Genomic DNA, 22,111 nt, shown 5'->3' with positions numbered 1-22,111 from the left:
TTCTTTGACTTTTTTCACATGTTTGGGGACAACTGTGATATGAAATGTGATTGTTTACTTTAAAATGCCAAAATTCATAAGAAACAGGAAAGTCATAAAAAATATGAATTTTGATATGAAATATGATTTTTTTAATCAAAGTGCAAAAATTCATAAGAAACATGGAAACAGTGATATTCCATGAAAATTCACTTAACAAAGTCAACTTTCATCATTTTTCATCGAACTGGCTCGTTTCCTGCCTCAGCGCAGTGTGCTCTCTGCATTGTGCTTCTCTGGCGCTGAAAATGCGATTCCGCAAGTCTCAGCGCTCTACGAGCAAGGGAAAGCAGTGTTTCAGATAAACGCATGTGTGCAGCTGAATGGGGCAGTTTTCTTTGACTTTTTTCACATGTTTGGGGTCGACTATGATATGAAATGTGATTGTTTACTTTAAAATGCCAAAATTCATAAGAAACATAGGAAAGTCATAAAAAATATGAATTTTGATATGAAATATGATTTTTTTCATCAATTGCAAAAATTCATAAGAAACGGCCTTAAAGCCTTACCCTCATCAAGCATTGTGTTTCTCCGACAAGGGTTTCCTGGTGCTGCTAGCCTTTTTTTCTATATAGCTCTGGTTTTTCTTAAGTCACGCATAAATCTTTCACCTTTTACTAAAGATTTCCGTGGAGAGGAACGTCAATGAGTTTGATGTATTTTTGTGAGCTTTGCTCTGGCAAAGCTGTGTATGCTTCAGTGTTAAATGGGTAGTTTCCAGGTGTTGGGTCTTATTTGCTTATGTGACTTTATGCATGCCTGCATAGGTGTGGCCTGAAGCTGTCCGTTAAGCAGAGGAGATAAAAGTTTATTGCTTCTCGGCCTTTTGGCTAAGATCAAGTGTTTCCTGGTCTGGTTTTGGGCTGTGACTGTATTCACATTGCACTTCTTAGTCTGGCTTTGAGAAGGCGAGTGTGACGGAAAGGATATAAAAATAAAAATAAAAATAAATAAAAAATCTTTCGCCTTTTACTAAAGATTTCCGTGGAGAGGAACATCAATGAGTTTGATGTATTTTTGTGAGCTTTGCTCTGGCAAAGTAGTGTATGCTTCAATGTTAAATGGGTAGTTTCCAGGAGTGGGGCCTTATTTGGTCATGTGATATAATGCATGCTTGTATAGGTATGGCCTGAGGCTGTCTGATAAGCAGAGGAGATAAAAGTTTATTGCTTCGTGACTTTTTGGCTAAGATCAAGTTGTCTCTGATCTGGTTTTGAGCTTTTACTGGGTTCGAGAAGGAGAATAGATGGAATGGGGTTTGTGTAGGATCGTTTCTCAGGCTTTTTAGCTAGGATCTATTGTGTTCACTGGTCTGGCTTTTTGGACTTGGTCTGGGATCACATTACAATCATTAGTCTGGCCTTGAGAAGGCAAATGGTTAGGTATGGATATGGGTAGGATTTGGACTGAAAAAAAAAAGGTCTTATCAGTTTAGTATCTCCTACGTCCTCTATATTAAACAGATTTTTAGAGCTGGGAGCCGGAAAAGGGGCTTGATACATCCGCTCCGCAGATTGGCCTGGTATTGCTTCCAGGCTTGGTGCACCGTTTTCTGATGCAAAATGAAGGAGAAAAAATTACTGAATTACTGAATTACTGACTTACCAAATAATGTCTGCATTCAACCCGCCCTGTTCCCTAACCTATCTTCCATTCCTTCTGCTCACCACTGTCAGCTGTTGCTCGTCAACCTTTCCCCACCCTTTCTCCACTCAACCAACCAAGGGGCTGGCCTTACCCTCATCGAGTATTGTGTTTCTCCGACAAGGGTTTCCTGGTGCTGCTAGCCTTTTTTTCTCTTTTGTTTTTTTTTTTTTTTTTTTCTTCTCCTTTATAGTTCTGGTTTATCTTAAGTCATGCATAAATCTTTCATCTTTTACTAAAGATTTCCATGGAGAGGAACATCAATGAGTTTGATGTATTTTTGTGAGCTTTGCTCTGGTAAAGCTGTGTATGCTTCAATGTTAAATGGGTAGTTTCCAGGAGTTGGGTCTTATTTGGTTGTGTGACTTTATGCATGCCTGCATAGGTGTGGCCTGAGGCTGTCCGTTAAGCAGAGGAGATAAACGTTTATTGCTTCTTGGCCTTTTGGCTAAGATCAAGTGTTCTCTGGTCTGGTTTTGGGCTTTGACTGGGTTTGAGAAGGAGAATAGATGGAATGGGGTTTGTGTAGGATCGCTTCTCAGGCTTTTTAGCTAGGATCTATTGTGTTCACTGGTCTGGCTTTTTGGACTTGGTCTGGGTTCACGTTACAATCATTAGTCTGGCCTTGAGAAGGCGAATGGTTAGGTATGGATATGGATAGGATTTGGATTGAAAAAAAAAATCTGTTTTTATCAGTTTAATATCTCATACGTCCTCTATATTAAACAGATTTTGAGCTGGGAGCTGGAAAAGGGGCTTGCTACGTCCACTCCGCTGATCGGCCTGGTATTGCAGTACTTCCAGGCTTGGTAACATGGTACTTCCAGGCTCCTCAGCAACATGGCTTCAAAAATAGCGTGGACACAACATATGGAACAGAATTTAATTGAACTGTGGCAGGTGCACGAATGCCTTTATGACGTTTCAAACGAGATGTACCACAACCGAGTGGAGAAGGAGAAGAGGTGGAAAGAAGTCGCTAATGCCCTTCAACAGCTAGGTGAGCCGTTATATGTGTTAAATTCAGTATGAGCATGATGACAGATAGAGTATGCTTTCACATTACATAATAACCCGGTACCGGGGTTGACAATACTGCTCATAACTTTGTTGTTGTTTTGCCGTCGTTGTTCTTTTATGAAGTGAGCCTGTAAACATGCACTTGTTCGGTCGCAGAAACATTGATCAATATTCATTGTATGGATACTTATTTATATGTTTTTGAGAGATGTATGTTTATTTGCAACATGATTATATTTAAATAAATAGTGCTCTGAAGAAAAACTTGCAGTAAACACAAACAGCCAAAATGTGATTTGGATCACATTAACACAGGCAAAACATGGACACTACATGAGTAACGTTATACAGTAAATAGTTGTTATATTTGTTGTGTTTGTTTATTTTCTTCAACTGCAGTCAAGCTGTAGTAGAAAATATTCAGTTGCATTAAAATATGCAGGATCACGGTTGTAATGGTGATATTGCCTTCTAGTCGTAGATGAAAATGTAATATTTTCCTTTATTTCATCTCCATTTACTCTGTGGTTCATTTACAATATATTCATATTCTTTAGCTTTTGACAGAGACTAGAAATATGTAGGCCAATGGTGAAAAAGTTATACCTGATTCAATTCAAATTCAAAAAAAAAATTATTTATGATTCTTGGAAATAGGAACAGATAGCTGGTAGTTCCAAACAGGTTAAAAACTAAATTTCTTTGGCCACAATTTCTTCATTGAGGTAAAATAATACTGCAAGCACCACCAAGCATTTCCGGGTTCTAAAGACAGTTTGAAAAACACAAATACAATTCTGGAGTACAGAACAACTAACAACAAAACACTTGTTTTACCTTTTCAGTTGAGGATGTCAAGACAGTATCCCTACGAACCCAGTACTGCAGGTTGCTGAAACCAAAGCCCAGTGGGAGTGGCAACAAACCCCTGACGCCAAGGCAAAAGTGGCCCCTCAGAGTCATGGATTTCATTAAAAGCTACATTGTTCAACGCCAGTGTGAAACTACTGTAAGTTACACAGTCTACACAACACACCACAAAGTTGTATTGATAATGTGCTCTGAATATTAAATTTACTAGACACTTTTATCCAAAGAAACTTACAAACATAGACAAATCAGTAAAAGAGCAATGATATGCAAGTGCTATAATAACTCTGTCAGCTTAATGTTATACATGTGGCAAGTTATTTTTTATTATATAAAATTCAAAAATAGATATTCAAAGGGAACACAGCTAGCTAGTGTTAGAGGCCTTTTTACTAGTTAGTTGTATAATAAATAAAAGAAATGGACAGAATAGAGAAGGAACTGATATTTATTTTATTACTAAAATATTGAAACAAAATTTAAATGCAGATTAAGTAACTGTTCCATAATCATACCAATGTCATCTTTCTTTCAGCTTGGTGAATCATTAAGCGAGCAGGGTGACACAGAGGACCAGGATCTGTCCGAATCAAGACCTGACACACCATCAGCAGCTAGCACATCATGTAGTGTCTCCTCGCATTATTATTCAAATGAAGGAGAACCAACAGCTGTGAAAGAGATTGCTTCAACTGCCTCAACTGGCAGCAGTTTTTTAGCACCAGGGAAGAGAAGCGCAAGAGGATATCAGAAACTGATATAGAGCTGCAGAAGCTTGAAGTCTTAAAGAAGATGGCTGCAAAAGTGGATGCAGAACCAACTCAAGATGCATTAACAGCATTTGGGAACCAGGTTGTTTTGGAACTGAGGCAAATTAAAAGACCCTGGATACCTGGCAAGACTGAAAAAGAACATAATGGTTATGATCTATGACACTCAGGAGACAGTAAGTAACCGATCCCTGTCTCCACATCCACAACACGCACCATGCACATTTCAACTGGTCACTTCTGCTCTGCCTCCGGCTCAGTGTCATCCTCAGTATGAATCAGCTCAGCCTCCCCATCCAACCTTTCTGCAGACATTGCAAAATCATGACCACTATGAAAGCCTCTGAGCACCTTATGTTGTTACCAGATTTGTTTACATATTTGCATCTGAATAGTTTTATTTTTTTGTAATTTCTGCACTGTTGCACTTTCAAACACAGTTAATATACAGTACAAGTGGAAAGTTCAGACACACTGTACAAAACAGGCTCTCCATTATATCACAAGTGTTGTGTGGACACCCTGCAAATTAATTTTAAAATTGCTACAGTATTATTTTTGTTGGTGTTTTTTACGTTTGTTAAACATTCAGATTGTTGCTATTCTTTCCATTTTGGCACTGCTACCTTTGTTAACAACTGTTATGGACAGTTATGTTGATGTTGCTGTGTAAAGCACTGGTTGTTTTGTTTTTTATAAACTGTTTTTTTTTAAATAAACAGTTGAAACCCAAATTACAAAAGCATTGTGTCTGTAAATTTATGAAAGCCATTACATGACAAGTGTGATAGTGTCTTGAAAGCTTGTCAATATAATAAATCGTTAAAGTAATTGTTGATAGTTTTTACAACAGGTGGATTGTATTTTAGTCTTTCCATTCCTGCACTGTTGGTGTTGTGAACACATTAGAAAAAAAAATACAGGTAATGTTCAGATTCAGAATATATAACTTTAATATACTTCTTCAAGTGTGACAGTGTCTTGAACATTAGTAACTGTAATAGACATGTGAGAAAAATGTGATGGCAGGTCAATCACTGAACCACAAGTATCCTTTTTACAGATATAGAACTTTAAATAAGTAAAATGCATTGCAGTAGCTACACACACCACACACACACACACACAAACACACAATATAAATTGTGTGTTTCACAGACCAAAACTTTGAACACCTTCACATCTGTTCTTTTCTAAATGTATTGGTCCTGCCAAGGAATGCTACCTGCCGGTGAGACAAAATAGTCCCGCAGAAGATTTCGCTGCATTTTTGCAGTTACTGTTGGGTTTCGCTGATTCCTGTGCTCCACCGGCTGAAAAGCTCCCATCCCATGATTCCTCCACAGTCCATCAACCATGCCATGCTCAGCATTCTCCCAGTCTGCAAAGGCCAGAGGTGTATATGCCTCAGACCTGTGCTCACAGAGGAAGTTGTGGATGCACAGGGAGGCCATTGTTATCTTTACAACCTTGTCTGGCTCCAAGCATATGGTTGTTCGGAAAACTCTCAACCTGTTGGCTAGAATGCCAAATGCATTTTCCACCACTCGTTGTGCCCTCGAGAGACGGTAGTTCAGCACTCTTTCACCATGTTCCATCTGCCTGGATGGAAATGGCTTAATTAGGTCAGGTCTTAACGGATAGGCCTCATCGCCAACAAACATGTAGGGCATCACTACGTTCGACTTTGGCAAAGGCTCAGGTTGAGGAAAGTTCAGTAGACCCTGGTCCATTGCTCTGCGCAGGTCAGAGTGTGCAAACAGTCCAGCATCTGAAACCCTATCTTGCATAGATGAACTTGTAGTTTGTATCTACTAAGCCATCATTAGCACAGAGAACCTGCCCTTGTAGTTGTGGTAAAGACTGCCACTTTTTTTTTGGAAGCTGTATGTGGATATGTTTTCCATCAAGTGCCCCAAGGCAATGTGGAAACTGCCATTTCCTTTCGAAGTCCTGGGCTATTGTCTGCCATTCTGCCTCCGATGAAGGTGTCTAGAACAACAGGAAAAAAAAACTGTGTAAATATTTGTTATTTTAAACATAATTCAAGTAAGGATAAAACACCACATCACATACAAATGCAGTTGAAGGCCAAATTATTAGCCCTCCTGTGAAATTGTAATTCTTTTTCAAATATTTCCCAAGCGATGTTTAACAGAGCAATGAAATTTTTCACATTATTTGCTGAAAATCTTTTGTCTTTAACTGTATATATAGTATAGGCATACAGCTACAGTAAGGATAAAGTAATACATAATGGTATGTATATGCAGTAGAATAGAAGTAAATTGGCAGAATTTCAAAATGTCATTGTTTGTAGTCATAGACTGTAGTAAAATAATTGGCAAAGGAATTTTTGCAGTACATAGTATATATACTCATTTCCAAAGTGTATATGTTCTGGATGTTCATATCAACATTCAGTTGTATAGTGGATTTCTGAAATGTCATTTCTCGCAGCTTGCCATTCACAGCCTACCTTAAGGTAGTCTACTTTCATGACCTTGTACAGAGCAGCACAGGTCTCCACAACTATTTATCTTACACAATGTTTCACCTGTGTAAGATAAATAGAAAAAAAAAGTAAAAGGTACAAAACAGGGTGCAGTATTGTTAAAAAAAAATAGAAGTACAACTACATTTTTGTATCTTGCATGTACTTGCAAGTTACCTTGCCATCTCAGCACCATCAGACAATAAACAGCAATCAAAATGTGTTAAACATTTGAAAATACAGTTTTGTGTTAGCAGACAGATTACATTTTAAAATCTGACCAATAATTATTCAATAAATACTAAACAGCAGATAACACTTGACAATAAGGTTCCATTACTATTTATTGAGATAAAAACACAATGAACAAAACATTTATTACAGTATTTCTTCATCTTTGTTAACGTTTGCTGATGAAAATAAAGTCGTTCATTGTCAGATCATGTATAGTGCATTTACTAATGTTAACCAGCACAACTTTATTTTTTTTGTATTAGTAAATATTTGAACTACGCTTTATAAATTATGTACATGCATTGTTCATTCTTAGTTCATGTTAGTATATACATTAACTAACAATATCTAATGAAACCTTATTTTAAAATGACCAAAATTGAATATTTACAAAATATTAATCTGATGGAGGTGACATTGTCCTAACGGAGTTGACACATCAGACTAGACTATAAAATTAAACTGAAGGGGATAATTGGGTTAAATGTATCCTATCATTAATCGCTAATGTTTACAATTGAAATATTTTCATTTTTAAAGCTAATAGCAGTTACAGTTGCTGGATGTGTTTTGTCACGTGTCACGAATCAGTGACAGACAGTAAAATTAATAATAATCGATCTCATATGACTTTGATATGCAGTCAAACCAACCTGTTGCAAGGAACCGCAGGGTCAAAGACAGACGCGCTCTAGGTGTTATTGCCAGTCTCATCTTGGTGTCCTGCTTTCTTATGAGGTGTTCAACTTTGCCCAGCAAAAATATCAATCTCCTCTGCGGTCAATCGCAGCAGCTCTCTGAAGCCATTCTTATCATTCATCTGTTTAAACGAGAAATAAAGAAATTACACATGCCTTTGTATATGTTATCTTGACGGACCAAAACATGAGCCGGCAGCAACATGTTTTACTCACCTCCAACTCTCTCTGTAACACAGATAATCCTTGCTGTCCACGCCTGCCGATACACTGTTTTACCCACTGTCTTTGCTTTTTTTTTCTTCGTGGCTTTTCCGAACAAATCATCGCAAAAACTGTATTTAGAGCGAGACTCCTGCCGACGTCCATTTTCAAAACAAACCTCTACCGAAAGTCTTGCGTCATTTCCGGATCCACCTGTCGCGTGTGTTTTCGTGACAAAACGTGGTTTGGGGATGGCGTTGAGGCGTTGAGTGACGAGAGTTGTTGTCAGATCGTGTAGTGTGCGACCCCTCTCTTGTGGATCATTTAGCGTCGCGTAGTGTGAACACCACAAGGACAAAAAGACATACAGTGAAGTCATGTAGTCTGAACAGCAAAGCGATCTGCCAACGGTTAAAGTCTTGTAGTGTGACCAGGCCTTTACTCACTTACCAAATTATGTCTGCATTCAACCCGCTCTGTTCCCTAGCCTATCTTCACCTCTTTCTGCTCACCACTGTCAGGGGTTGCTCGTCAACCTTTCCCCACCCTTTCTCCACTCAACCAACCCAAGGGGCCGGCCTTACCCTCATCGAGCATTGTGTTTCTCCGACAAGGGTTTCCTGGTGCTGCTTAGCTTTTTTTTCCTTTATAGCTCTGGTTCCTCTTAAGTCATGCATAAATCTTTTGCCTTTTAGTAAAGATTTTCATGGAGTGGACCATCAACAAGTTTGATATATTTTTGTGAGCTTTGCTCTGGCAAAGTTGTATATGCTTTAATGTTAAATGTGTAGTTTCCAGGGTTTGAGTCTTAATTGGTTGTGTGACGTGATGCATGCCTGTGTAGGTGTGGCCTGAGGCTGTCTGTTAGGCAGAGGAGATAAAAGGTTATTGCTTCTTGGCCTTTTGGCTAAGATCAAGTGTTCTCTGGTCTGGTTTTGGGCTTTTACTGGGTTTGAGAAGGAGAATAGATGGTATGGGGTTTGTGTAGGATCGCTTCTCAGGCTTTTTAGCTAGGATCTATTGTGTTCACTGGTCTGGCTTTTTGGCCTTGGTCTGGGTTCACGTTACAATCCTTAGTCTGGCCTTGAGAAGACTAAAAATACCAAAATTCATATTTTTATCACTTTCCTATGTTTCTTATTAATTTTTGCATTTTCAAGTAAGCAATCACATTTCATATCATAGTTGACCCCAAACGTGAAAAAAGTCAAAGAATACTGCCCCATTCAGCTACACACATGCGTTTGTCTGTAAAACCGCTTTCCCTTTCTCGTAGAGCGCTGAGACTTGCGGAATCTCATTTTCAGCCTCAGAGCAGCACAATGCAGAGAGCACACTGTGCGGAGGCAGGAAACGAGCCATTTCGATGACAAATCTTGAAAGTTGACATTGTTAAGTGAATTTTCATGGAATATAACTGTTTCCATGTTCCTTATGAATTGTTGCACTTTCACTGTATAGGTGTAGCCTCAGGCTGTCCTTTAAGCAGAGGAGATAAACATTTATTGCTTCTTGGCATTTTGGTTAAGATCAAGTGTTCTCTTGTCTGGTTTTGGGCTTTTACTGGGTTTGAGAAGGAGAATAGATGGAAAGGGGTTTGTGTACAATCGCTTCTCAGGCTTTTTAGCTAGGATCTACTGTGTTCACTGGTCTGGCTTTTTGGCCTTGGTCTGGGTTCACGTACAATCCTTACTCTGGCCTTGAAAAGGTGAATGGTTAGGTATGGATATGGGTAGGATTTGGATTGGAAAAAAAAAATCTGTTCTTATCAGTTTAATATCTCATATGTCCTCTATATTAAACAGATTTTTAGAGCTGGGAGCTGGAAAACAGGCTTGTTACATCCGCTCTGCAGATCGGCTTGGTATTGCAGTATATCCTAGGGTTAAATGGGTAGTTTCCAGGAGTGGGGTCTTATTTCCTCATGTGACTTTATGGATGCCTGTATAGGTGTGGCCTGAGGCTGTCCTTTAAGCAGAGGAGATAAATGTTTATTGCTTTTTGGCCTTTTTGTTAAGATCAAGTGTTTTCTCGCCCCTTTGGTTTGGTTGAGGGGAAAAGGGTGGGGAAAGGTTGACGAGCAACAACTGACAGTGGTGAGCCGAAAGAGGTGAAGATAGGCTAGGGAACAGGGCGGGTTGAATGTAGACATAATTTGATAAGTAAGTAGGTAAGTAAGTAAATCAGCAAGTCAGTAATTTTTCTCCTTCATTTTACATCAGAAAATGGTGCACCAAGCCTGGAAGTACTGCAATACCAGGCCGATCCGCAGAGCGGATGTAGCAAGCCCCTTTTCCAGCTCCAAGCTCTAAAAATCTGATTAATATAGAGAACGTACCAGGTATTAATCTGGTAAGAACCGTTTTTGTTTTTTCAATCCAAATCCTACCAATATCCATACCTAACCATTCACCTTCTCAAGGTCAGACTAAGGATTGTAACGTGAACCAAGACTAAAACCAAAAAGCCAGCCCACTGAACTGCAATACCAACAGGATATGCAATGTATATGCAAATATGCAATAGATCCTAGCTAAAAAGCCTGAGAAATAATCCTACACAAACCCCATTCCATCTATTCTCCTTCTCTAACCTAATAAAAACTCAAAACTAGATCAGAGACAACTTGAGAGAAACCAGAGCTATAGAGGGGAAACCCCCCCCGCACAGCACCGGGTAACCCTTGTAGGAGAAACACAATGCTCGATGAGGGTAAGGCCGGCCCCTTTGATTTGGTTGAGTGGAAAAAGGGTGGGGAAAGCTTGACGATTAACAACTGACGGTGGTGAGCAGAAAGAGGCGAAGATAGGCTAGGGAACAGGGCGGGTTGAATGCAGACATAATTTGATAAGTAAGTCAGTAATTGTTTCTCTTTCATTTTACATCAGAAAATAGTGCACCAAGAATAGAAGTACTGCGATCCCAGGCCGATCGGACGTAGCAGGCCCCTTTTCCGGCTCCCAGCTCTAAAAATCTGTTTAATATAGAGGACATATCAGATATTAAACTGATAAGAACAGATTTTGTTTATTCAATCCAAATCCTACCCATATCCATACCCAACCATTCGCCTTCTCGAGGCCAAACTAAGGATTGTAACGTGAACCCAGACCAAGGCCAAAAAGCCAGACCAATGAACACAATAGATCCTAGCTACAAAGCCTGAGAAACGATCCTACACAAAATCAATGAGTTTGATGTATTTTTGTGAGCTTTACTCTGGCAAAGCTGACAACAAGTGCTTCAATGTTAAATAGGTAGTTTCCAGTACTTGGGTCTTATTTCATTATGTGACTTTATGCATGCCTGTATAGGTGTGGCCTGAGGCTGTCCGTTCAGCAGAAGAGATAAAAGTTTATTGCTTCTTGGCATTTTGGTTAAGATCAAGTGTTCTCTTGTCTGGTTTTGGGCTTTTACTGGGTTCGAGAAGGAGAATAGATGGAAAGGGGTTTGTGTAGGATCACTTCTCAGGCTTTTTAGCTAGGATCTATTGTGTTCACTGGTCTGGGTTTTTGGCCTTGGTCTGGGTTCACGTTACAATCCTTAGTCTGGCCTTGAAAAGGTGAATGGTTAGTTATGGATATGGGTAGGATTTGGATTGGAAAAAAAAATCTGTTCTTATCAGTTTAATATCTCATATGTCCTCTATATTAAACAGATTTTTAGAGCTGGAAAACAGGCTTGTTACATCCGCTCTGCAGATCGGCTTGGTATTGCAGTATGTCCAGGCTTGGTGCACCATTTTCTGATGTAAAATGAAGGAGAAAAAATTACTAACTTACTGCATTACATACTTACTTACTTACCAAATAATGTCTGCATTCAAACCGCCCTGTTCCCTAGCCTATCTTCACCTCCATCTGCTCACCACTGTCAGTTGTTGCTCGTCAACCTTTCCCAACCCTTTCTCCAATCAACCTGGGGCTGGCCTTACCCTAATCGAGAATTGTGTATCTCCAACAAGGGTTTCCTGGTGTTGCTTTGCTTTATTTCGCTTTAGCTCTGGTTTGTCTTAAATCATGCTTAAATCTTTTGCCGTTTGTTAAAGTATTGCATGGAGAGGAACATCAATGACCTTGATGTATTTTTATGAGTTTTTTTTTTAGCAAAGCTGTATATGCTTCAGTGTTAAATGGATAGTTTCCAGGAGTGGAGTCTTATTTCATTATATGAATTTACGCATGCTAGTATAGGTGTGGCCTGTGGCTGTTCGTTAAACAGAAGAGATAAATGTTTATTGCTTCTCGGCCTTTTGGCTAAGATCAAGCGGTCTCTGGTCTGGCTTTGGGCTGTGACTGTATTCACATTGCACTTCTTAGTCTGGCTTTAAGAAGGCAAGTGTGACGGAAAGAATATAAAAAAAAAGAAAGAAAAAATAAAGGGGCCGGCCTTACCCTCATCGAGCATTGTGTTTCTCCGACAATGGTATCCTGGTTCTGCTCGCCTTTTTCTCTTTATAGCTCTGGTGTCTCTTAAATCACGCATAAATCTTTTGCCTTTTGGTAAAGATTTCTGTGGAGAGGAACATCAATGAGTTTGATGTACTTTTATGAGCTTTGCTCTGGCAAAGCTGTGTATGCTTGAGTGTTAAATGGTTAGTTTCCGGGAGTTCGGCCTTATTTGCTTTTGTGACTTTATGCATGCCGGTATAGGTATGGCCTGAGGCTGTTTGTTAAGCAGAGGAGACAAAAGTTTATTGCTTCTTGGTCTCGGCGCAGTGTGTTCTCTGCATTGTGCTTCTCTGGCGCTGAAAATGCGATTCCGCAAGTCTCAGCGCTCTACGAGCAAGGGAAAGCGGTTTTCCAGACAAACGCATGTGTGCAGCTGAATGGGGCAGTTTTCTTTGACTTTTTTCACGTTTGATATGATATGAAATGTGATTAATTACATTCAAATGCCAATATTCATAAGAAACATAGGAAAGTGATAAAAAAAATCCGAATTTTGTTACTTTTAGTCTTCTCAAGGCTAGACCAAGTATTGTAACGTGAACACAGACCACGGCCAGTAAGACAGACCAGGGAACACAATAGATCCTAACGAATAAGCCTGAGAAGCGATCCAACACAAACCCGGTTCCATCTAGACCCAACTCCTAGAAACTACCCATTTACCATTGAAGCATACACAGCTTTGCCAGAGCAAAACTCAACAATACATCAGTCATTGATGTTCCTCTCCACGGAAATCTTTAGGAAAAGGCAAAAGATTTTTTTTTCTTCGGCTTGTACTCTCTCAGCCTCTTTTCGTCTGTTTACTATTTATTTGTATTTGGGGTTTTCTTTTTTTTTTCTGTGTGTGTTTTTGCGAATGTGTATGTGTGATGTCTTTGTTTTCCTTCATAGAATGTCTCTGGGTTTTTTTAGTTCCAATTGCTATCGTAAGGGTATATGGGTGTTGGTCGGGGATAGGGAACGATGGGGAGAAAGATTGTCTTTTTTTGGGGACTGATTGGAAAAATGTTGAAAAGGTAGACGATTCAGGCATGAATGAAGAGAAATCTGCGCTATAATGTGTGTGTGTGTATGTATTAAAAAAAAAAAAAAGCCGCGCAGCACCGGGAAACCCTTGTCGGAGAAACACAATGCTCGATGGGGGTAAGGCCGGCCCCTTTGGGTTGGTTGAGTGGAAAAAGGGTGGGGAAAGGTCGACGAGTAACAACTGACAGTGGTGAGCAGAAAGAGGCGAAGATAGGCTAGGGAACAGGGCAGGTTGAATGCAGATATAATTTGATAAGTAAGTCAGTAATTGTTTCTTTTTCATTTTCCGTCAGAAAACGGTGGACCAAGCCTGACTGTACTGCGATACCAGGCCGATCGGACGAAGCAGGCCCCTTTTCTGGCTCTCAGCTCTAAAATTCTGTTTTAATATAGAGGACATATCAGATATTAAACTGATAAGAACAGTTTTTGCTTTTTCAATCCAAATCCTACCCATATCTATACCTAACCATTCGCCTTCTTGAGACCAGCCTAAGGATTGTAACATGAACCCAGACCAAGGCCAAAAAGCCAGACCAGTGAACACAATAGATCCTAGCTACAAAGCCTGAGAAATGATCCTACAGAAAATCAAAGTTTCATGTATTTTTGTGAGCTTTACTCTGGCAAAGCTGTGTATGCTTCGATTTTAAATGGGTAGTTTCCAGTACTTGGGTCTTATTTCATTATGTGACTTTATGCATGCCTGTATAGGTGTGGCCTGAGGCTGTCCGTTCAGCAGAAGAGATAAAAGTTTATTGTTTCTCGGCCTTTTGGCTAAGATCAAGTGTTCTCTGGTCTGGCTTTGGGCTGTGACTGTATTCACGTTGCACTTCTTAGTCTGCCTTTGAGAAGGCGAGTGTGACGGAAAGGATATAAAAAAATAAAAAGAAAGAAAAAAAAAGGGGGCCGGCCTTACCATCATCGAGCATTGTGTTTCTCCGACAAGGGTTTCCTGGTGCTGCTTGCCTTTTTTTCCTTTATAGCTCTGGTTTCTCTTAAGTCATGCATCAATCTTTCACTTTTTACTAAAGATTTTTGTTGAGAGGAACATCAATGTGCTTGATGTATTTTTGTGAGCTTTGCTCTAGTGATTCTGTTTATGCTTCAATGTTAAATGGGTATTTCCCTGGAATTGGGTCTTATTTCATTATGTGACGTTATGCATGCTTGTAGAGGTGTGGTCTGAGGCTGTCGGTTAAGCAGAGGAGATAAATGTTTATTGCTTCTTGGCCTTTTGGTTAAGATCAATTGTTCTCTTGTCTGGTTTTGGGCTTTTACTGGGTTCGAGAAGGAGAATAGATGGAAAGGGGTTTGTGTAGGATCTATTGTGTTCACTGGTCTGGCTTTTTGGCCTTGTTCTGGGTTCACGTTACAATCCTTAGTCTGGCCTTGAAAAGGTGAATGGTTAGGTATGGATATAAGTAGGATTTGAATTGGGAAAAAAAAATCAGTTCTTATCAGTTTAATATCTCATATGTCCTCTATATTAAAAAGCTATATTTAAAGCTATATTTAAAGAGCTGAAAAAGGAGCTTGTTACATCCGCTCCACGGATCAGCTTGGTATTGCAGTATGTCCAGGCTTGGTGCACCATTTTCTGATGTAAAATGAAGGAGAACAACTTACTGATTTACTTACTTACTTACCAAATTATGTCTGCATTCAAACCGCCCTGTTCCCTACCCTATCTTCGCCTCCTTCTGCTCACCACTGTCAGTTGTTGCTCGTCAACCTTTCCCCACCCTTTCTCCACTCAACCAACCCAAGGGGCCGGCCTTACCCTCATAGAGCATTGTGTTTCTCCAACAAGGGTTTCCTGGTGCTGCCCAGCTTTATTTTATTATAGCTCTGGTTTCTCTTAAATCATGCGCAAATCTTTTGCCTTTTGTTAAAATTTTGCATGGAGCCAAACATCAATGATCTTGATGTGGTTTTTATGAGCTTTTCTCTACCATAGCTGTGTATGCTTCAGTGTTGAATGGGTAGTTTCCAGGAACTGGGTCTTATTTCATTATGTGACTTTATGCATGCCAGTATAGGTGTGGCCTGTGGCCGTCCTTTAAACAGAAAAGATCAAGATTTGGCTACGATCAAGCGTTCTCTGGTCTGGCTTTGGGCTGTGACTGTATTCACATTGCACTTCTTGGTCTGGTTTTGAGAAAGCAAGTGTGACGGAAAAAATATAAAAAAAAGAGAGAAAAAATAAAGGGGCCGGCCTTACCCTCATCGAGCATTGTGTTTCTCCGACAAGGGTTTCCTGGTTCTGCTCTCCTTTTTCTCTTAATAGTTCTGGTTTCTCTTAAATCTTGCATAAATCTTGATTTTGATGTACTTTTATGTGTATGCTTGAGTGTTAAATGGTTAGTTTCCGGGAGTTCGGTCTTATTTGCTTATGTGACTTTACGCATGCCGGTATAGGTGTGGCCAGAGGCTGTCCGTTAAGCAGAGGAGACAAAAGTTTATTGCTTCTTGGTCTCAGCGCAGTGTACTCTCTGCATTGTGCTTCTCTGGCGCTGAAAATGCGATTCCGCAAGTCTCAGCGCTCTACGAGCAAGGGAAAGCGGTTTTTCAGACAAACGCATGTGTGCAGCTTAATCGAGCAGTTTTCTTTGACTTTTTTCACATGTTTGGGGTCGACTATGATATGAAGAGTGATTGTTTACTTTGAAATGAAAAAAATCATGAGGAACATAGCAAAATCATAAAATAAATGAATTTTAATAAGATATAAGATTTTTTTAATCAAAGTGCAAACATTCATAAGAAACATGGAAAAAGTGATATTCCATCAAAATTCACTTAACAAAGTCAGCATTCAACATTTTTCGTCGAACTGGCTCGTTTCCTGCCACAGCGCAGTGTGCTCTCTGCATTGTGCTTCTCTGGCGCTGAAAATGCGATTCCGCAAGTCTCAGCGCTCTACGAGCAAGGGAAAGCGGTTTTTCAGACAAACGCATGTGTGCAGCTTAATCGAGCAGTTTTCTTTGACTTTTTTCACATGTTTGGGGTCGACTATGATATGAAGAGTGATTGTTTACTTTGAAATGAAAAAATTCATAAGGAACATAGCAAGATATTAAAAAATAAAAATTTTAATATGAAATAAGTATTTTTTAATCAAAGTAAGAAAAATCATAAGAACCATGAAAAATGTGATATTCCATGAAAATTCACTTAACCAAGTCAACTTTCAACATTTTTCGTCGAACTGGCTCGTGTCCTGCCTCAGCACAGTGTGGTCTCTGCATTGTGCTTCTCTGGCGCTGAAAATGCGATTCCGCAAGTCTCAGCGCTCTACGAGCAAGGGAAAGCGGTTTTTCAGACAAACGCATGTGTGCAGCTTAATCGAGCAGTTTTCTTTGACTTTTTTCACATGTTTGGGGTCGACTATGATATGAAGAGTGATTACTTTGAAATGAAAAAATTCATGAGGAACATAGCAAAATCATAAACTAAATGAATTTTAATAAGATATAAGATTTTTTTAATCAAAGTGCAAAAATTCATAAGAAACATGGAAAAAGTGATATTCCATGAAAATTCACTTAACCAAGTCAACTTTCAACATTTTTCGTCGAACTGGCTCGTGTCCTGCTTCAGCACAGTGTGGTCTCTGCATTGTGCTTCTCTGGCGCTGAAAATGCGATTCCGCAAGTCTCAGCGCTCTACGAGCAAGGGAAAGCGGTTTTTCAGACAAACGCATGTGTGAGGCTTAATCGAGCAGTTTTCTTTGACTTTTTTCACATGTTTGGGGTCGACTATGATATGAAGAGTGATTGTTTACTTTGAAATGAAAAAAATCATGAGGAACATAGCAAAATTATAAAATAAATGAATTTTAATAAGATATAAGATTTTTTCAATCAAAGTGCAAAAATTCATAAGAAACATGGAAAAAGTGATATTCCATGAAAATTCACTTAACCAAGTCAACTTTCAACATTTTTCGTCGAACTGGCTCGTGTCCTGCTTCAGCACAGTGTGGTCTCTGCATTGTGCTTCTCTGGCGCTGAAAATGCGATTCCGCAAGTCTCAGCGCTCTACGAGCAAGGGAAAGCGGTTTTTCAGACAAACGCATGTGTGCAGCTTAATCGAGCAGTTTTCTTTGACTTTTTTCACATGTTTGGGGTCGACTATGATATGAAAAGTGATTGTTTACTTTGAAATGAAAAAAATCATGAGGAACATAGCAAAATTATAAAATAAATGAATTTTAATAAGATATAAGATTTTTTTAATCAAAGTGCAAAAATTCATAAGAAACATGGAAAAAGTGATATTCCATGAAAATTCACTTAACCAAGTCAACTTTCAACATTTTTCGTCGAACTGGCTCGTTTCCTGCCTCAGCGCAGTGTGGTCTCTGCATTGTGCTTCCCTGGCGCTGAAAATGCGATTCCGCAAGTCTCAGCGCTCTACGAGCAAGGGAAAGCGGTTTTTCAGACAAACGCATGTGTGCAGCTTAATCGAGCAGTTTTCTTTCACTTTTTTCACATGTTTGGGGTCGACTATGATATGAAGAGTGATTGTTTACTTTGAAATGAAAAAATTCATAAGGAACATAGCAAAATATTAAAAAATAAAAATTTTAATATGAAATAAGTATATTTTAATCAAAGTGCGAAAAATCACAAGAACCATGAAAAAAGTGATATTCCATGAAAATTCACTAAACCAAGTCAACTTTCAACATTTATCGTCGAACTGGCTCGTGTCCTGCCTCAGCACAGTGTGGTCTCTGCATTGTGCTTCTCTGGCGCTGAAAATGCGATTCCGCAAGTCTCAGCGCTCTACGAGCAAGGGAAAGCGGTTTTTCAGACAAACGCATGTGTGCAGCTTAATCGAGCAGTTTTCTTTGACTTTTTTCACATGTTTGGGGTCGACTATGATATGAAGAGTGATTACTTTGAAATGAAAAAATTCATGAGGAACATAGCAAAATCATAAACTAAATGAATTTTAATAAGATATAAGATTTTTTTAATCAAAGTGCAAAAATTCATAAGAAACATGGAAAAAGTGATATTCCATGAAAATTCACTTAACCAAGTCAACTTTCAACATTTTTCGTCGAACTGGCTCGTGTCCTGCTTCAGCACAGTGTGGTCTCTGCATTGTGCTTCTCTGGCGCTGAAAATGCGATTCCGCAAGTCTCAGCGCTCTACGAGCAAGGGAAAGCGGTTTTTCAGACAAACGCATGTGTGCAGCTTAATCGAGCAGTTTTCTTTGACTTTTTTCACATGTTTGGGGTCGACTATGATATGAAGAGTGATTGTTTACTTTGAAATGAAAAAATTCATGAGGAACATAGCAAAATCATAAACTAAATGAATTTTAACAAGATATAAGAAATTTTTTAATCAAAGTGCAAAAATTCATAAGAAACATGGAAAAAGTGATATTCCATGAAAATTCAACTAACAAAGTCAACATTCAATATTTTTCGTCGAACTGGCTCGTGTTTTGCCTCAGCGCAGTGTACTCTCTGCATTGTGCTTCTCTGGCGCTGAAAATGCGATTCCGCAAGTCTCAGCGCTCTACGAGCAAGGGAAAGCGGTTTTTCAGACAAACGCATGTGTGCAGCTTAATCGAGCAGTTTTCTTTGACTTTTTTCACATGTTTGGGGTCGACTATGATATGAAGAGTGATTGTTTACTTTGAAATGAAAAAATTCATAAGGAACATAGCAAGATATTAAAAAATAAAAATTTTAATATGAAATAAGTATTTTTTAATCAAAGTGAGAAAAATCATAAGAACCATGAAAAATGTGATATTCCATGAAAATTCACTAAACCAAGTCAACTTTCAACATTTTTCGTCGAACTGGCTCGTGTCCTGCCTCAGCACAGTGTGGTCTCTGCATTGTGCTTCTCTGGCGCTGAAAATGCGATTCCGCAAGTCTCAGCGCTCTACGAGCAAGGGAAAGCGGTTTTTCAGACAAACGCATGTGTGCAGCTTAATCGAGCAGTTTTCTTTGACTTTTTTCACATGTTTGGGGTCGACTATGATATGAAGAGTGATTGTTTACTTTGAAATGAAAAAATTCATGAGGAACATAGCAAAATCATAAACTAAATGAATTTTAATAAGATATAAGATTTTTTTAATCAAAGTGCAAAAATTCATAAGAAACATGGAAAAAGTGATATTCCATGAAAATTCACTTAACAAAGTCAACATTCAACATTTTTCGTCGAACTGGCTCGTTTCCTGCCTCAGCGCAGTGTGGTCTCTGCATTGTGCTTCTCTGGCGCTGAAAATGCGATTCCGCAAGTCTCAGCGCTCTACGAGCAAGGGAAAGCGGTTTTTCAGACAAACGCATGTGTGCAGCTTAATCGAGCAGTTTTCTTTGACTTTTTTCACATGTTTGGGGTCGACTATGATATGAAGAGTGATTGTTTACTTTGAAATGAAAAAATTCATAAGGAACATAGCAAAATATAAAATAAATGAAGATTAATAAGATATAAGATTTTTTAATCAAAGTGCAAAAATTCATAAGAAACATGGAAAAAGTGATATTCCATGAAAATTCACTTAACCAAGTCAACTTTCAACATTTTTCGTCGAACTGGCTCGTTTCCTGCCTCAGCGCAGTGTGGTCTCTGCATTGTGCTTCTCTGGCGCTGAAAATGCGATTCCGCAAGTCTCAGCGCTCTACGAGCAAGGGAAAGCGGTTTTTCAGACAAACGCATGTGTGCAGCTTAATCGAGCAGTTTTCTTTCACTTTTTTCACATGTTTGGGGTCGACTATGATATGAAGAGTGATTGTTTACTTTGAAATGAAAAAATTCATAAGGAACATAGCAAGATATTAAAAAATAAAAATTTTAATATGAAATAAGTATTTTTTAATCAAAGTGAGAAAAATCATAAGAACCATGAAAAATGTGATATTCCATGAAAATTCACTTAACCAAGTCAACTTTCAACATTTTTCGTCGAACTGGCTCGTTTCCTGCCTCAGCACAGTGTGGTCTCTGCATTGTGCTTCTCTGGCGCTGAAAATGCGATTCCGCAAGTCTCAGCGCTCTACGAGCAAGGGAAAGCGGTTTTTCAGACAAACGCATGTGTGCAGCTTAATCGAGCAGTTTTCTTTGACTTTTTTCACATGTTTGGGGTCGACTATGATATGAAGAGTGATTGTTTACTTTGAAATGAAAAAATTCATGAGGAACATAGCAAAATCATAAACTAAATGAATTTTAACAAGATATAAGAAATTTTTTAATCAAAGTGCAAAAATTCATAAGAAACATGGAAAAAGTGATATTCCATGAAAATTCAACTAACAAAGTCAACATTCAATATTTTTCGTCGAACTGGCTCGTGTTTTGCCTCAGCGCAGTGTACTCTCTGCATTGTGCTTCTCTGGCGCTGAAAATGCGATTCCGCAAGTCTCAGCGCTCTACGAGCAAGGGAAAGCGGTTTTTCAGACAAACGCATGTGTGCAGCTTAATCGAGCAGTTTTCTTTGACTTTTTTCACATGTTTGGGGTCGACTATGATATGAAGAGTGATTGTTTACTTTGAAATGAAAAAATTCATGAGGAACATAGCAAAATCATAAAATAAATGAATTTTAATAAGATATAAGATTTTTTTAATCAAAGTGCAAAAATTCATAAGAAACATGGAAAAAGTGATATTCCATGAAAATTCACTTAACAAAGTCAACATTCAACATTTTTCGTCGAACTGGCTCGTGTCCTGCCTCAGCGCAGTGTGCTCTCTGCATTGTGCTTCTCTGGCGCTGAAAATGCGATTCCGCAAGTCTCAGCGCTCTACGAGCAAGGGAAAGCGGTTTTTCAGACAAACGCATGTGTGCAGCTTAATCGAGCAGTTTTCTTTGACTTTTTTCACATGTTTGGGGTCGACTATGATATGAAGAGTGATTGTTTACTTTGAAATGAAAAAATTCATAAGGAACATAGCAAAATATTAAAAAATAAAAATTTTAATATGAAATAAGTATATTTTAATCAAAGTGCGAAAAATCACAAGAACCATGAAAAAAGTGATATTCCATGAAAATTCACTAAACCAAGTCAACATTCAACATTTTTCGTCGAACTGGCTCGTTTCCTGCCTCAGCGCAGTGTGCTCTCTGCATTGTGCTTCTCTGGCGCTGAAAATGCGATTCCGCAAGTCTCAGCGCTCTACGAGCAAGGGAAAGCGGTTTTTCAGACAAACGCATGTGTGCAGCTTAATCGAGCAGTTTTCTTTGACTTTTTTCACATGTTTGGGGTCGACTATGATATGAAGAGTGATTGTTTACTTTGAAATGAAAAAATTCATGAGGAACATAGCAACATATCATAAATAAATGAATTTTAATAAGATATAAGATTTTTTTAATCAAAGTGCAAAAATTCATAAGAAACATGGAAAAAGTGATATTCCATGAAAATTCACTTAACCAAGTCAACTTTCAACATTTTTCGTCGAACTGGCTCGTGTCCTGCCTCAGCACAGTGTGGTCTCTGCATTGTGCTTCTCTGGCGCTGAAAATGCGATTCCGCAAGTCTCAGCGCTCTACGAGCAAGGGAAAGCGGTTTTTCAGACAAACGCATGTGTGCAGCTTAATCGAGCAGTTTTCTTTGACTTTTTTCACATGTTTGGGGTCGACTATGATATGAAGAGTGATTGT

The 22,111-nt window shown here is 38.9% G+C and overlaps 5 non-coding genes and 6 pseudogenes across 5 annotated transcripts; 9 read left to right on the top strand and 2 right to left on the bottom strand.

Moving 5' to 3' along the window:
- The first annotated feature begins 614 nt into the window (after positions 1-614).
- On the top strand, positions 615-729 carry LOC131359955 (U5 spliceosomal RNA). Its single transcript, XR_009205821.1, has one exon. It is a non-coding gene; the product is annotated as a U5 spliceosomal RNA (small nuclear RNA).
- Positions 730-913: 184 nt separating this feature from the next.
- Positions 914-1,083, top strand: LOC131359960 (U5 spliceosomal RNA; annotated as a pseudogene).
- A 793-nt stretch (positions 1,084-1,876) lies between these two features.
- Positions 1,877-1,991, top strand: LOC131359958 (U5 spliceosomal RNA). Its single transcript, XR_009205824.1, has one exon. It is a non-coding gene; the product is annotated as a U5 spliceosomal RNA (small nuclear RNA).
- A 352-nt stretch (positions 1,992-2,343) lies between these two features.
- On the top strand, positions 2,344-2,506 carry LOC131359975 (U2 spliceosomal RNA; annotated as a pseudogene).
- Positions 2,507-8,625: 6,119 nt separating this feature from the next.
- On the top strand, positions 8,626-8,740 carry LOC131359961 (U5 spliceosomal RNA). The gene has a single exon (XR_009205826.1). It is a non-coding gene; the product is annotated as a U5 spliceosomal RNA (small nuclear RNA).
- A 1,459-nt stretch (positions 8,741-10,199) lies between these two features.
- On the bottom strand, positions 10,200-10,365 carry LOC131359962 (U2 spliceosomal RNA; annotated as a pseudogene).
- A 1,197-nt stretch (positions 10,366-11,562) lies between these two features.
- On the top strand, positions 11,563-11,720 carry LOC131359954 (U2 spliceosomal RNA; annotated as a pseudogene).
- A 713-nt stretch (positions 11,721-12,433) lies between these two features.
- LOC131359956 (U5 spliceosomal RNA) lies at positions 12,434-12,548 on the top strand. The gene has a single exon (XR_009205822.1). It is a non-coding gene; the product is annotated as a U5 spliceosomal RNA (small nuclear RNA).
- Positions 12,549-13,750: 1,202 nt separating this feature from the next.
- Positions 13,751-13,919, bottom strand: LOC131359953 (U2 spliceosomal RNA; annotated as a pseudogene).
- A 520-nt stretch (positions 13,920-14,439) lies between these two features.
- On the top strand, positions 14,440-14,554 carry LOC131359963 (U5 spliceosomal RNA). Its single transcript, XR_009205827.1, has one exon. It is a non-coding gene; the product is annotated as a U5 spliceosomal RNA (small nuclear RNA).
- Positions 14,555-14,880: 326 nt separating this feature from the next.
- LOC131359952 (U2 spliceosomal RNA) lies at positions 14,881-15,055 on the top strand (annotated as a pseudogene).
- Positions 15,056-22,111: the final 7,056 nt, after the last annotated feature.

Source organism: Hemibagrus wyckioides, linkage group LG09, assembly GCF_019097595.1.
Source record: "Hemibagrus wyckioides isolate EC202008001 linkage group LG09, SWU_Hwy_1.0, whole genome shotgun sequence".
Taxonomy (NCBI): domain Eukaryota; kingdom Metazoa; phylum Chordata; class Actinopteri; order Siluriformes; family Bagridae; genus Hemibagrus; species Hemibagrus wyckioides.
This window is presented reverse-complemented; position numbering and strand designations above follow the sequence as displayed.